General features: G+C 44.9%; 1 protein-coding gene across 5 annotated transcripts in view; it reads left to right on the top strand.

The window, feature by feature from the left end:
• HIVEP3 (HIVEP zinc finger 3) overlaps nucleotides 1–14,163 on the top strand; it is a 469,700-nt gene that overhangs the window by 392,671 nt on the left and 62,866 nt on the right. The gene's annotated exons all lie outside the window — the stretch shown is intronic.

Raw genomic sequence — 14,163 nt, 5'->3', positions numbered from 1 at the left:
GCATGGGCAGTCTGCCTCCAGTGAAATCTACCACCACACCCACTTCAGGAGTCCCCTAGCTGCCTTCCTCCCCATAGTCCTTACAGGAAGACTTGCCATCATAATCCTCCACCCTCTTGCTTAGAACCCCTTCCCCCAAGTAGGATGGGCTCATGATCTCACTATCATATTCAAGGGCAAACCTGTCAGAAAAATAGACCAGAAACCTCACAGGAAGCCCTCTCCGGTTCATTGTTGCATCAATATCCTTTTCCTTGTCTTTGTAGTGATAAATATTTGCTCAGGGCACATGGCCACCCAGCTACGGACTGCATTTCCAAGGCCTTCTGGCAATGAGGGGGGGCCATGTGGCTACTGCGACCTGAAATAATGTGTCCAGTTCCCAGCCTTGCGATCCCTTTTCCCTTTCCTGCTGACCAGAATGTAGACACGATGGTGGAAGTTGGAAGCCAAATGCTGTGGATGACAGAGGAGCAAGCGCAAAGAGACTCACACTGCGAAGCCACCATATCAGCCCATGGCCACTTACACTCAGGCGTACACAGGACAGAAATAAACCCCTGTCTTATCCAAGCCACTCTTACAGACGGGTCCTCGTGGCAGGAGCCAGAACTTGTATCCTAGCACGTATACCAAATTCACAATGTAGTCCTGCATTCACAGATACGTATGGACGGCCAGGATGACCGAACATGAGGGGGGGAAAAATAGCAGAAGGAGATGGCCTAAAATGGAAAAAAGAAAAAAAGAAGAGCTCATTCCAGATGAAGCAGATTGTTCAAAAATAAGAGACCCCTAAAATAAATAATCGTTAGTATCCCTGGCCATAATTGAGATGATTTCATGCAACAGTAAGGAACCAGTTGCTCTGAAATGGAATAATCAGAGAAATAGGAAATAATAGGGAAAAATAGGAAATACTCAGAGGAAAGGAAACAATTATTGAAAATTAACACTACAACTCCTGAGAAAAATGCGGTGGGTGGAATGAATGACACAATTGATACGGATGAAGGCCAAGTTGATCATCTAGAAGTTAAAACTAATATCCCAGAATGTAGAGCAAAACATCCAGGAGAAAAAAAAAATTTATATCCATAGAGACCAGATTTGGAGGTCCCGGATCCATCAAATAGGAGATCTAGAAGCAGAAACTACATACAATGGCAGAGGGAGAGGGGGGAATAGAAATAGTCAGCAATATAACAAAAGAAATTTCCCAAGTGGAAGAAACACCTAGAGATTGAATTCAAGATAGGAATTAATGAAAAGGAACATTTAGACCTATCTTGTTGAAATGTCGGAATATCAACAATGAAAAACAAAAAGCTTCCAGAGAGAATAAGATCTTACATCAGCATTTCTCTTCAGTAAAACAAGATGCCCAAGGAGAGTGGGGCAGTGCCTTTAAAACTGTAGAGGACATTGATTTTGAACTACAAATTCCATCCTCTCAAATTTTGACATCAAAATATTTTTTTATGTGTAAGAGTTCAGAAAGCTCATTACTCAGTCATCTGTATTTTTCTGGGGAGAAACATGAAAATGAAAACCTCCTGGAGTTATTTCTCTCAATCAAAAAGGGAATCCAAAAAGGTGATGACGTGCAATTCAAGAAGTGAAGGAAGCCGTAAATACGTTAGAGGAAGATGGGTTGGTTCTTGACTTATGGTAGACTTTTCTTGTCACGAAGTTTCAATCATATGGAATTACGTTTCTTTTTCTTGAGTCCATTCATACTAAGTGGTTCCCCAGGGAGTGGTATCTTCACAATCATATTGTTGATTAGCTTCAATTCTTAAAATTCACCCAAGTCTATAGACTAGGCTTAATTATAGAAGACGCGTGCTATGAAAGATGGCAATGGAAGAGTAATAATATATAACTAACAAAAATTTGAAAGTAGGCAGAGGAAAGGAGGTGGAAAGAAGAGAGTGCGGACACGTTTCTTCATTGTTCACGACAGATAGTGGAGAGATATTATCTAAAGCTGACAGACAAGGAAACTGCCCTTTAAGGAGATTATTGGAAGATGTTAAAGGCAACTGCGAAGAAAACAACCAAGATGTGACTGTTAAATATGGTGGGATGGTTGGAAGGAAGTTGGGGAGAAGTAACAAAAAGTGACAAAAAGTTACTCAGCTTTCATAGCAGGGAGTCAGTACCATAACTGAGTGAGGATGGTTTCAAATTCTGGGGCCTGGAAGATACTAGACTTTGGGGAGATTAATAATTTTAGAAGAAATGGGACTCCACGGCCGAACAAGTACTGCGTCGCATCAGTACCTGCTGCCACACAGCACACCTATTTTGTGACTCCAGGCATCAGATGTGTCACGACTGTGGGAAGGCTCATTCGTTCGTTCAACAAATGTTTATGGAGAGCTCACTGAAACAAACAGATCAGAAGCCTTATTTGATTCGTGTCCTCAGTGGCTTCCCCCACCCCTGTGCTCTGAAGACCTGACCTTCTAGCAGTGCTGGACTGCCTGCCTCCTCACATGCTCGAGGTTCACCCCAGCACCATCCTGCCTTTGCCACACTAACCCACACTTTGACTTTTCTGCGTGGCGAAATCCCTTCGTCCTTCAGAGCCCAGTGTACCTTCCCTAAAGCCTACCCTCAGGAACTCTCCCTCCACCCCCAACCTGTACTCAATCTATTAACATCATGGCGTCTACCCCACCTTGTTACCTGGTTTTATTTGTGTCTCTCTCCTTATAGGCTTTGTATCTTTAGGTGCAAAGTCCATGCCTTTTTTTTTTTTTTATTGAGTCATAACATATGTACAATTACATACACATATCTGAAGTATACAATGCCAAGAGTTCTTACATATATGCACTTATGAAATATATACATAACCAGATCGATATATGGAACATTTCTATCACCCCAGAAATCTCCTGCATTTCCCTTCCTAGTCAGTATCCACCTGCCCCACCAGAGCTAAACTAACCACTATTCTGATCTCTAATACCATAAAATTAGTCTTGCCTATTCTTACACTTCAATTAAGTGGAATTATACAGTATATAGTCTATTGTGTCTGAATTCCTTATTATTATATCTGTGAGATCCATCTATACTTTTTCTGTAGCAGAACTTTGTTCTTTTTTATTGCTATGTAATAATTCTTGTATGAATATGCTGCAATCTATTCATCCATTCTATTCGTTGTTGGCATTTATGTTTCTTCTAGTTTTTGGCTATTATGGATAAAGCTACTATGAACAGTCTCGTTTGTGTTTTATGATGGATAGATACATGCACTTATGCGGGATATCTTCTTCGGAGTGGAATTTTGGGGTCATGGGGCGGGCGTGTGTTTGGCATGGAGATTTTGCCTATCAGTTGTCCAGGCGGTTGTGTCTACTTACCTTCCCACCAACGGTGGACAAGAAGAGTTCAGTTGCTCCACATCCTTGCCAACATTTGGTACCCTTTTGTCTGTTTCGTGTTAGTCATTCTGGTGAGCGGGAGGAGGGGGGGGTAGATTTAATTTATATCTCCCTAATGAGTAATGGTGCTGACACCTTTTCATATGCTTATTGACCATTTAGATAACCTGTTTTTTTTAAATGCCTGTTCAAACCTTTTGCCATTTTTTAAAGTTGTGGTAAAATACATATAACATAAAATTTACCTTCTTAACTGTTTTTGAAGTTCAGTAGTGTTAAGGATTTTCACATTGTTGTGCAATGTGAATGAATCTCCAGAATTCTTTTCATCTTGCAAAACTGAAGCTCTATACTCATTAAGCAACAATTTTTCAACCCCTCCCCAGCCCCTGTCAGCCACCATTCTTTCTGTCTTTAAGAATCTGACTATTCTAGGGGCGCCTGGGTGGCGCAGTCGGTTAAGCGTCCGACTTCAGCCAGGTCACGATCTCGCGGTCCGGGAGTTTGAGCCCCGCGTCGGGCTCTGGGCTGATGGCTCAGAGCCTGGAGCCTGTTTCCGATTCTGTGTCTCCCTCTCTCTCCGTCCCTCCCCCGTTCATGCTCTGTCTCTCTCTGTCCCAAAAATAAATAAACGTTGGAAAAAAAAAATTAAAAAAAAAAAAAAGAATCTGACTATTCTAGTATCTCATATAAGTGGAATCATACAGTATTTGTTGTTTTTGTTTGTTTGTTTTTGTGACTGACTTCTTTCTCTTTTTGTGTGACTGGCTTATTTCACTTAGTATAATATCCTCAAAGTTCATCTACGTGGTAGAATGTGTGAGAATTTCCTTCCATTTTAAGGTGGACAGGATAATATTCCATTGATGTATATACCACATTTTGTTTATCCATTCATCCCTAGTGAACACTTGGGTTACTTCCAACTTTCGGCTGTTGTGAATAATGCTACTATGAACATGAGTGGACAGATACTTCTTTGAGACTCTGATTTCAGTGTTTTGGAGTTTATACCCAGAAGTGGAATTGCCAGATCATATGGTAATCCTATTTTTAATTTTTTTGAGGAAGTGCCGTACGGTTTTATAAAAGCTATCCCATTATACGTTCCCATCAACAGTACACAATGGTTCCAATTTCTCCACATCTTCGCCAACACTTGTTATTTTCTGTTTTTTGTTTTTGTAGGGTAGTTTTCCCAATGTGTGTGATGTGATATCTCATGGTTTTGATTTGCATTTCCCTAATGATTAGTGATATTGAACATCTTTTCCTGTTTGTTGACCATTTGTGTATCTCATTTGGAGAAATGTTTATTCAAGTCCTTTGTTCATTTTTTAATCTGGTTTTTTGGTTTTTGTTCTTGAGATGTAGGATTTCTTTATGTATTCTCGATACTAACCCCTTCTCACATATATGATTTGCCAATATTTTCTCCCATTCTATAGGTTGCCTTTTCACTCTGTTGATTATGTCCTGTCCTGCGCAAAAGTTTTAAATTTTGATTAAATCCAGCTTATTTTTACTTTGATTGCCTGTTCTCTTAGTGTCATATCCAAGAAATCATTGCTAAATCCAATATCATGAAGTATTCCCCCTATGTTTCCTCCTAAGAGTTTTATAGTTTTAGCTCTTATGTTTAGGTCTTTGATACATTTTGAGTTAATTTGGGCCATTTTTAATTGGGTTGTCTGCCTTTTTAAACTCATTTTTAGGACTTCCTATATTCTAGATGAGTCCTTTGTTGAATAAGTATCACAAATATCTTCTCCCAGTCTGTGGTTTGTATTTTTACTCTATTACGTTCTGATGAACAGAAGTTGGGTGTTTGGCTCTGAGGATTTTGCCAATGTTCAGAAAGTTTTCTGCAGAAGTTTTTCATTTTAATGAGGCCCAATTTACCAATCCTTTCCTTTATGATGATGTGATTATGCATTTTGTAAACTGTGTAAGAAATCTTTGCTGGCCCCAAGTTCATGATAATATATTCTTGTGTATTCTTCTTTTTTTTTTTTTAATTTTTTGTTTTTAAAGTTTATTTATTTTTGAGACAGAGAGAGACAAAGCATGAACGGGGGAGGGGCAGAGAGAGGGAGACACAGAATCAGAAGCAGGCTCCAGGCTCTGAGCCATCAGCCCAGAGCCCGACGCAGGGCTAGAACTCACGGACCGCGAGATCGTCACCTGAGCTGAAGTCGGACGCTTAACCGACTGAGCCACCCAGGCGCCCCTCTTGTGTATTCTTCTATTAGCTTTATCACTTAATCTTTTGTATCAAGGCTGATCATCTTTTCATGTTAACTTATGTGTATGGTAGGGGTAGGGCCCAAGGTTCATTTTTTTTTCCTGCATAGATTTTCAGTTGTTTTAGCACCATGTATTGAAAAGACTATTATTGGGGCGCCTGGGTGGCGCAGTCGGTTAAGCGTCCGACTTCAGCCAGGTCACGATCTCACGGTCCATGAGTTCGAGCCCCGCGTCGGGCTCTGGGCTGATGGCTCAGAGCCTGGAGCCTGTTTCCGATTCTGTGTCTCCCTCTCTCTCTGCCCCTCCCCCGTTCATGCTCTGTCTCTCTCTGTCCCAAAAATAAAAATAAACGTTGAAAAAAAATTTTTTTTTGAAAAAAAGAAAAGACTATTATTTCCCCCACCAAATATAATAGCACCTTAGTTACAAATCAGGTAATTATATATGAGGGGGTCTGTTTCATTACCTTGTTGTTTCCATTGATGATTTTTTTTTTTTTTTTGGTCTCTCCTTGTGTTGGTACCATACTGTGTTGATTACTGTAACTTTAGAGTAAAGTCTATAATTTATGTCTGTTTTCATATTGCTGGTCTGGCATTGAGAAGGCCCATGTAATGCTTGCAGACGGAGTGAATAAATGAACAAACGAGTTGTAAGATGATCATTGTAACTCCCATATCACTGCTAGTACAGTTACATTCATCCTGCCATGTGGGCAAGAATGATATGGACCACAGGTAGTCCCTACTTTTGTCATTGTCCAATTTTAGAATGCACCATATATGCTGCCCAGTCTCCCTGGTCATTTTTCTTTATATAGTTTATTCTATAATGTGTGTGTGTGTGTGTGTGTGTGTGTGTGTGTGTGTGTGTGTGTGTTATAGTGTAGTCTATCAATTGCCCTTCATAGTAGACCAAAGAACCTTAACAACCCAGGAGGCTTGTAGACAAGAGTTCCTTTTATACCATGGTCATTTGTGTAGAAACAAAAAAACCATCCAAGGGACAGCTAGAGACCTGCTGTAAACTAATGAGAGAGCAGGCCACGGCCAAATGTGGAGTGCAGGTGTTTCCTAGGCAGTGTTGATGACAGACTGGCAGAACGCAATGGCCAGAAGACAAGTCTGCCCTACCCGGCCCAGCTCTCGATTCAGGCTCATTCTTCCCTAAGCCCTTTGACCCGCAAGTACTGCCTGGACCACTTAGATAAGCAGGTCGCGTTAAGTTCAGAGGCTCACCAGCTCTCACCGGCATCCAGAAACCTCTTTTAATCTTTACCAAACAAGGTGGATATACATAAATGCTGAGTTAGGTAAGTGGATAGATAACAAGATTTATAACAATAGAGAACTTAGAAGATTAATGAACTACAAGCATCTAGGGGTTCACCAGACCCTTACGGAGGCCAGACTACAGCCCCTGACTGTGGTTCATTTTCAATGTCAATGGGTGCAAGACTTAAACATTGTAGATACTTTTCTAGATAAAGGGGGGAAACAAAGCTCTTAACAAGGCCAGCCCACATGATGGCAAGGAAGGCTGCTAAGAATAGCATTTACTTACCCATGTGTTAGGACTATGACTGGAATCCAAGTTCTGTCTTCCAGGACTCTGCTGCCTTAAAGGCCAACCCAATGGCCCAGGTTCAGGTTCTGGCTGTGCCATTACCAGCTTCGTGATTCTGTGCCCGTGTCCTCATCTGTAACATGAGAATGGCAATGGTCCCTGCCTGATACAGCTATTGTGTGGAACAAGCGGAAAGCCCCAACACATGATACGAGTTCAGCTGTCAGCCTAGACACAGGACACTGGTTAGGACTCATGCCTGAGTTGTCACAACCACACATACTCAGGACTAAGTCTGGCCTTCCCCGGGTCTAATGGAGCAGAGTTCTGTCTGCATTATTTCTTGGTCTTGACTGTAAAACATGTTCCTGCTTTCCTCAGGGATGTTGCTGGAGACCTTGTCTGCCCTTTGATGTCAGTTCCACCTTGGTCCCTGGGTGCTCTAACAGGAATACAAGCAGCAGCCCGGTGTAACTCACCCGGGAATGCCTAGGTTTCTCTTTCTTATGAATAGACTTTGCTCTTTGACCAGTGAGCAGAAATTCCAAGCCCTGTCTGGGTTTTGGGGTTAGGAAGGAGGAGAGAGAAAAGTAGGCTTGCAGAAACCACAGTCATCCAAGGGAAATGATTTGGGAGCCTCCCAGACAGTGAATAATGTACTACTCACTGGAGGGAAAGCATTTATCAAGAAACGCAGCCCTGAAGTGAACAGGGTCATGCAGAGTGGTTTACACATGGGGAAGAGAATTTGGTGCAAATGGAGGTGGCTGTAGTTAACCAGGAAGACTTCCTGGATGGGCTCTGGGAAGGAAGATGAAATCCATCTGGACCCTTGTGATCAAGGTCAGCACTCTTGGGGGGTGTTGCTGGGTGGCAGTCTGCTCTCAGGGTTCAAAGCCTGCCTCTGCCCTTTCTTGTGTTATCTGAAGCAATGAGTGTCAGTTCGTGGAGCCTTGCTTGGTCCTCTCATCTGCAAAAACGGGGACCCGAGTGAGGATCAATATGTTAATCTTTAGTATAGCCTGGGGACATGGTAGATGCTCATTTAAGTATTTTGAAAATATTTTCAACATTTTACTCAGTGCCGGGGCCAGTGCCAGGCACTAGAAATAGGAAGATGAATAATGCCTAGTCTCTGTCCAGGCTGGGAGAGACAGGTTTGCTGGGAAGATGCTGATGAACTGGTTAAGCCACAGGCCTGACATCCTGGGCTTCTTAAGGAAGCCCCCCCTAGCTGACAAATTAGGTTAGTGGAAAACTTCATCCCAACATAGGCAGTCCGTCCGACCCTGGTAGAACCTATTTTCCATGAGTGAATCCAGGCCAGAGTGTGCATGTGTGTGTGGTTGCTCTGAAAACCTGATCCAGCCAAGAATTTGCCTCTGGCCACCCAATGGGGTGGACTGTGCCCTCCACCTGCTTTCCAAGGGCCAAGGGCCAGTACTAACCCCAGCTCACTCACAAGATGTGTGGCACAACCGAGCCTTCACAGTTTGGGCCTTTTTGTTATTGTTATTCTAGGACGTAGGAGGGAATGTGTGGAAGCTCCTGCCTGTGCCCTGAACTCACCCCAGCACAGTGTGGGGTCCTTGCCCAGACACTCTGGATTCAGGAGCCCCAAAGCCCTGGCTGGGGCAGAGGCCACAAATTCAACATTCCCTGTGGCAACGTTCCAGCCTCCCGTGCTCTGCATATGTTGTACCTCCCTCCTAGACTAGAATCCCTTCCTTCCAAATCTAACCATCAATATTTTCCCCATCTTTCAAGGCCCAGCTCAAACACAACTTCTTCTGGGAAGCATTCCCTAACTCCTCTGTGGGATTAGCATTCAGATTCCTTTCCCTGTTCCCTGGGCGACAGCAGTGTGTAAACGCAGAGAGGTCAAGAGCATGCCAGTTAGAGGTGGTGCACAGTGAAAACTGCAGGGCGGAGAGAGAAGGCTTGGGAAGGTGGGGTGGGGCCTGTTGGAGCTGACATGCCTGTGGCTGAAATCTCCCTACAGTGGGGAGCTATTGAGAGTTCTTGACAGAGGGAAAGGCTGGGTGAGGTTGGCAACTGAAGAGATTTCTCTTCCCACAGTGAATGGTGGGGTGTTGTGGGGAAGGTTGGGAGCCTAGAGGCAAGGTGATTAGTTTTAAGAGGCACTTAGAGGAGTTTTTCTGTAGAGAAGAACAGTGTATGTCAGATTTACATGGAGAGATTTGTAAAAATGTGGATTCTGGGGCCCTTTTCCCAGAGCTTCTGTTTTGGTGGATCTGGAATGGGGTTAGAACCTGTGCTTTTAGAAAATGTCCCAGGGCATTTCAGAGGGGTGAGGTGGATTCTGAATATTGATGTCTTAACATCAATAATGATGTTAGGACAACTGGATACCTGTATTGGAAAAAAATTAAGCTTGACCCTCCTTCATTCCTTATACAAAAATAAATGCCAAATGGAACCAAGATCCAATGGAAAGGAAGTAAGCAGAAGAGGGAAGGATGGAGGGAGTGAGGAATGGAGGAACAGAAGAGTGGAGGGGCAGAGGGAGGAAAGAAAAAAATTAAACCATAGAGGAACCAGAAGAAATCAGGTGACATTCTAGAAAATAATCTTGGACGTGAAATCTAAAAGTCCAAAAGGGAAAGATTGACCCTACATTTGACCATGTAGAAACCAAACTTTTCTTTTTTTTTTTTTATTTAAAAAAAAAATTTTTTTTTAACGTTTATTTATTTTTGAGACAGAGAGAGACAGAGCATGAATGGGGGAGGGCCAGAGAGAGGGAGACACAGAATCTGAAACAGGCTCCAGGCTCTGAGCTGTCAGCACAGAGCCCGACGCGGGGCTGGAACTCATGGACCGCGAGATCATGACCTGAGCCGAGGTCGGCCGCTTAACCGACTGAGCCACCCAGGCGCCCCAGAAACCAAACTTTTCTGTTGAGAAAAGTTAAAGACTACCGCTAGATAGAAATATTTGCAGTTAGTATAAAAAGGATGAAAATGCCCAGTATCTAAAGAGTTTACATAAACCAATAAGAAAAATATAATTTTTAGAAACATACACAAAGGATATGAAAGACAATCCCCTGAATGAAATAATGGGTTAATAAGTTTATGCAGAACCCTAAGCTTCACTAGACATCAAGAAACACAGATGTAAGAAAAATAAGATATCATTGTGGTCGGCAGAATAATGACCCCCAAAGATGTCACACATCTTAATCCCTGAACCTGTAAGTATGTTACCTTTTGTGGCCAAATGAGTTTTGCATGTGTGATTAAATTAAGAGTCTGCAGGTAGGACATGAGCCTGGATTATCCAGGTGGGCCCAATGTCGTTACAAGAGTCCTTACAAGGGAAAAAGAGAGGCAGGGTAGTCAGCATTCATGATTCAGTGTGAGAAGGATATGGCCGGGTATCCTTTGCTGGATGGGTTTGAGGACAGAAGGGACCCTGTGCCAAGGGATGCAGGCAGGCTCTAGAAGTGGGAAAAGGTAATAAAAGCGATTCTTCCCTGCAGCCCCTGGCGAGAAGAAGGTTGGGAACGTAGCCCTACCTTGATTTTAGCCTAGTGAAAACCCATGTCAGACTTCTGACCTCTAGAACCATAAGATGGTAAGTTGGGTTGTTTTAAGGCACTGTTTGTGATAGTTTGTGACAGCAGCAGGAGGAAGCTAACACAACTATTTTGCCTCTCATGTTAGGAAATGTTAAAGAGTTTGGTTAGATTCTAGGTAGGAAGGAGTTTGGAGAAACAGTCCTCACACGCAACTGGCAGGTGTGTAAATTTGTGCCTTGGGGAGAGCTATTTGTCAGGACCCAGCAAAAGCTTCAGGGTAAATTCCTCTTGGCCAAGTATTTCCCCTTCTAGGAATATAGCATGTGGTTACACTTAACACGAGTCTGCAGAGGATATTCTAATGCTTTGTGGGTCTCCAGCCCCAGCACCCTGCTCTCTTCCCTGTTGAGCTGACAGCTAGACTTATGGAAGCTTCCAGAAGTGGAGGCTGAGTTGTCTGATATGCTAACTTGCTGGCTCTTGAAGCTCAGTTTCTCCTTGTGGTTCGAAGCTGGTTTCTAAGCCAGAGCTCTCTGAGGGCTGTGGCCTAAGTGGCAGACAACACGGACCCCATGGCCATTCTACCACCATCATCAGGTGATGCCTTTCCTCCCTCTGGCCCCAGTTAGCCAGGCTCCTGGACCCTGTCAGCAAAACCCTCTGCCTCTGACCTTATGTCATGACTTTGATAAGTACCAATTCTCTGGAGAAGCAGCTTTTTTCTCTGTTACTTCAAGTTTATATTAAAATTTTACACGTACCCTCAGCATAGAAGGGATAAAAGAACCATTTTCTTGGTGTCACTTGGTCACAGTGATTAGAACTTGTCCTTCTAGGGGTGCCTGGGTGGCTCAGCCAGCTGAGCATCTGCCTTTGGCTCAGATCATGATCTCGTAGTTTATGAGTTTGAGCCCTGCGTCGGGCTCACTGCTGTCAGCCTGTCAGCACAGAGCCTGCTTCAGATTCTCTGTCCTCCTCTTTCTCTGCCCCTCCCCAACTTGTGCGCTCTCTCTCTCTCTCTCTCTCTCTCTCTCAAAAAATAAATGAAACACTAAAAAAATAAAAGACATTGACCTTCTAAAGGAGTTAAAATGTTAAGAAAGTGTTCATGCCAGTCTGAATTGCAGTCCATTCCAAGACTGAAGCCTTCTTAGTTCTCGAAGGTTTGCCCCATGTCTATACCCGCGGTTCCAGCTGCCCCCTCCCACTGCCCCTTGTATTAAGCAACTCAGACCTGTCATGAAGTACAATCAAGGCAGCACAGAGCACTGGCCCAGGAGCCCGAGGGCAAGTGTGGCTCTGCCCTGGTCATCGTCCCCCGTGGCTCAGGTACCCTGCTGAAGAGGGAAAGGATGGGCCTTCCGGCTCACAGGCCTTACTGACTCCATGGTGTGGACATGCCCTGGTCGCTCCTCCCTCAGAGAGTGCGGGCAGAAGGGCCCTCTCTATAAAAGCACCAGGCCCAGCTCACAGGTAGAGGCTGGCTGCTGACCCTGGGTAGTGCCAGCCCAGTGAGTCACCTGATGGCACAACAGTCACCTAACTGTCTTCCTCATCCACCCACCCCTCCTACCTGGCCTGCGAGCTGCTCCAAACCTCAGCCGTTGGGACGCTTCCCCACCTACCCCTGGAGAGAAGGGAGGACCATAGGGCTCAACAATGTTAGTGTCCTCCTTGGCCAACTGACCCCCGCTCAGACTCAGTCATGCCACAGGGTTCCACCCATCCACCGGAAGAAGCAAAGCTTACCAGTAGCTAGTATTTGGGGGATGCTTTGACATCCTTGCATGAACGGGTCAATAGAAATAGTAAGTATAGTAGACCCTTTATGATCCACACACAGCACCCAAGGGTCCCCACCAGGTGCAACCAGGCCCAGGAGTTCCAGCCAGGAGAATAGTTCTCTGTCCACACTGCAAATGACCTCTCTGCCTCGTCCTAACTTAGGTTAGATAAGCGAGGCCCTGGGTAATGCCATCATGGTGGTCTTCTCAGCCTTAGCTGGGCTCCCCATTTCTCCTTTCCAGCAGCCACAGCAAGGTCAGAATGAAAGCTGGAAGACCTCCTTTTCTGTTAAGCCTCTAGACACCTGCAGATACTCTCCAGGGATATGTCCATGCCCCTTGGGGCCAAGCCATTGCTTTCATAGAACATGGAGCCATAGACTGCTGTGTCCATTGAGCCGCAGAAGGCATAGAGGGCATTTATTCATTGAGGGACGGAGCCCTGACCAGGGGCTGGGAGGCCCCGCTTGCCATCCCTGTGCAAGATTAAGGGAAAATCACGTTATCCTTCTAGCCTCAACCTCTTCATATGTCAAGTGAGGGGATTTGACTAGACACCCAATCTCTAAGAATCCATTAGGAGGCCATAGTGGGATTTCAGCCCCCAGAGCAAAGCTGAAAAGTTTGCAGCAGACACCCTGAGACAGCGCTTGTGCCTGGTTTGAGTCACAAAGGTGACTATTGATTATAAGGGAGCCATTGTTCCAGCTTGCCTGGGACAGCCCTGGTTGGTTCCCATTGCTGCTCCGTAGTTGGTAATAGTGCCTCTTTCACTCTCAAAAATGCCCCAGTTTGGGTGATATCTTACCTGGCCACCCTACTGATGGTGATATGAGAAACGAGACTCGTCTGCCTTCCCCACACTCAGCCTGCCCTGTGAGGATGCCTCCTCTGCCTGAGTTACAGGAGGCCTTTGACTTGCTCAAAGAATAGCCCTGGCTGCGTTGTGACCTTCTGTTGGCAAAAGTCAGTCACCCTGTTTGCCGGGGGGATGTCGTTTGAAGACGGAGGTGACCTTGTGCACCATTCACTGCCCCTGTCTGAAGTGCCGCATGAAAAAGCTGTTTTCAAGCAAGACTTTGCTTCCTGCAAAGAACTTAGATATTTCTTCCTCTCTGCCTGTAGGGACTCTGTGACGGACCACATCTCCCTTTCCTCTTTGACTGCTAGGAAAAACTGGAGGAACCTGCCAGAATGATCCTCCTAGCTATTTCTTGATGGAGTAGTCATGGCTGTGTTAGACTGTGAGCCTCCACAGCCTGGGGTGGTGGTTTTACCTCCAGCATGAAACCCAGGCTTGGGTCAGCAAGGGAGACGCAAGCCGTGAATGGTGCCCCTCCTGGCCACCTTCAGAGCCCAGGGCCAGAGAGAGAATAACGCTAACCCGAGAAAAACCTATCCCTTGGAAAACTCATCCCGGAATAACACACCGGCACCTCCCCCTGCACCACAGGAGGACCAGCTGTAGGACAAACCCACCTTTGTCTCGTGGCATCTATATCCACTAACATGTTGGACTCCGTCACGGCCCTGAGGCACAGTTGAGGCAGGACTTGATATTATCCCATTTTACAGCTTGGGCAGCTGAGGCTTCGCAAGCTGACCCTGCCTCAGAGGCCTC

The sequence above is a fragment of the Herpailurus yagouaroundi genome, unplaced genomic scaffold, assembly GCF_014898765.1.
Source record: "Herpailurus yagouaroundi ecotype Mexico unplaced genomic scaffold, PumYag 77, whole genome shotgun sequence".
Classification (NCBI taxonomy): domain Eukaryota; kingdom Metazoa; phylum Chordata; class Mammalia; order Carnivora; family Felidae; genus Herpailurus; species Herpailurus yagouaroundi.
Note: the sequence above shows the minus strand (reverse complement) of the source record. Positions and strands in the feature narration are given on the sequence as shown.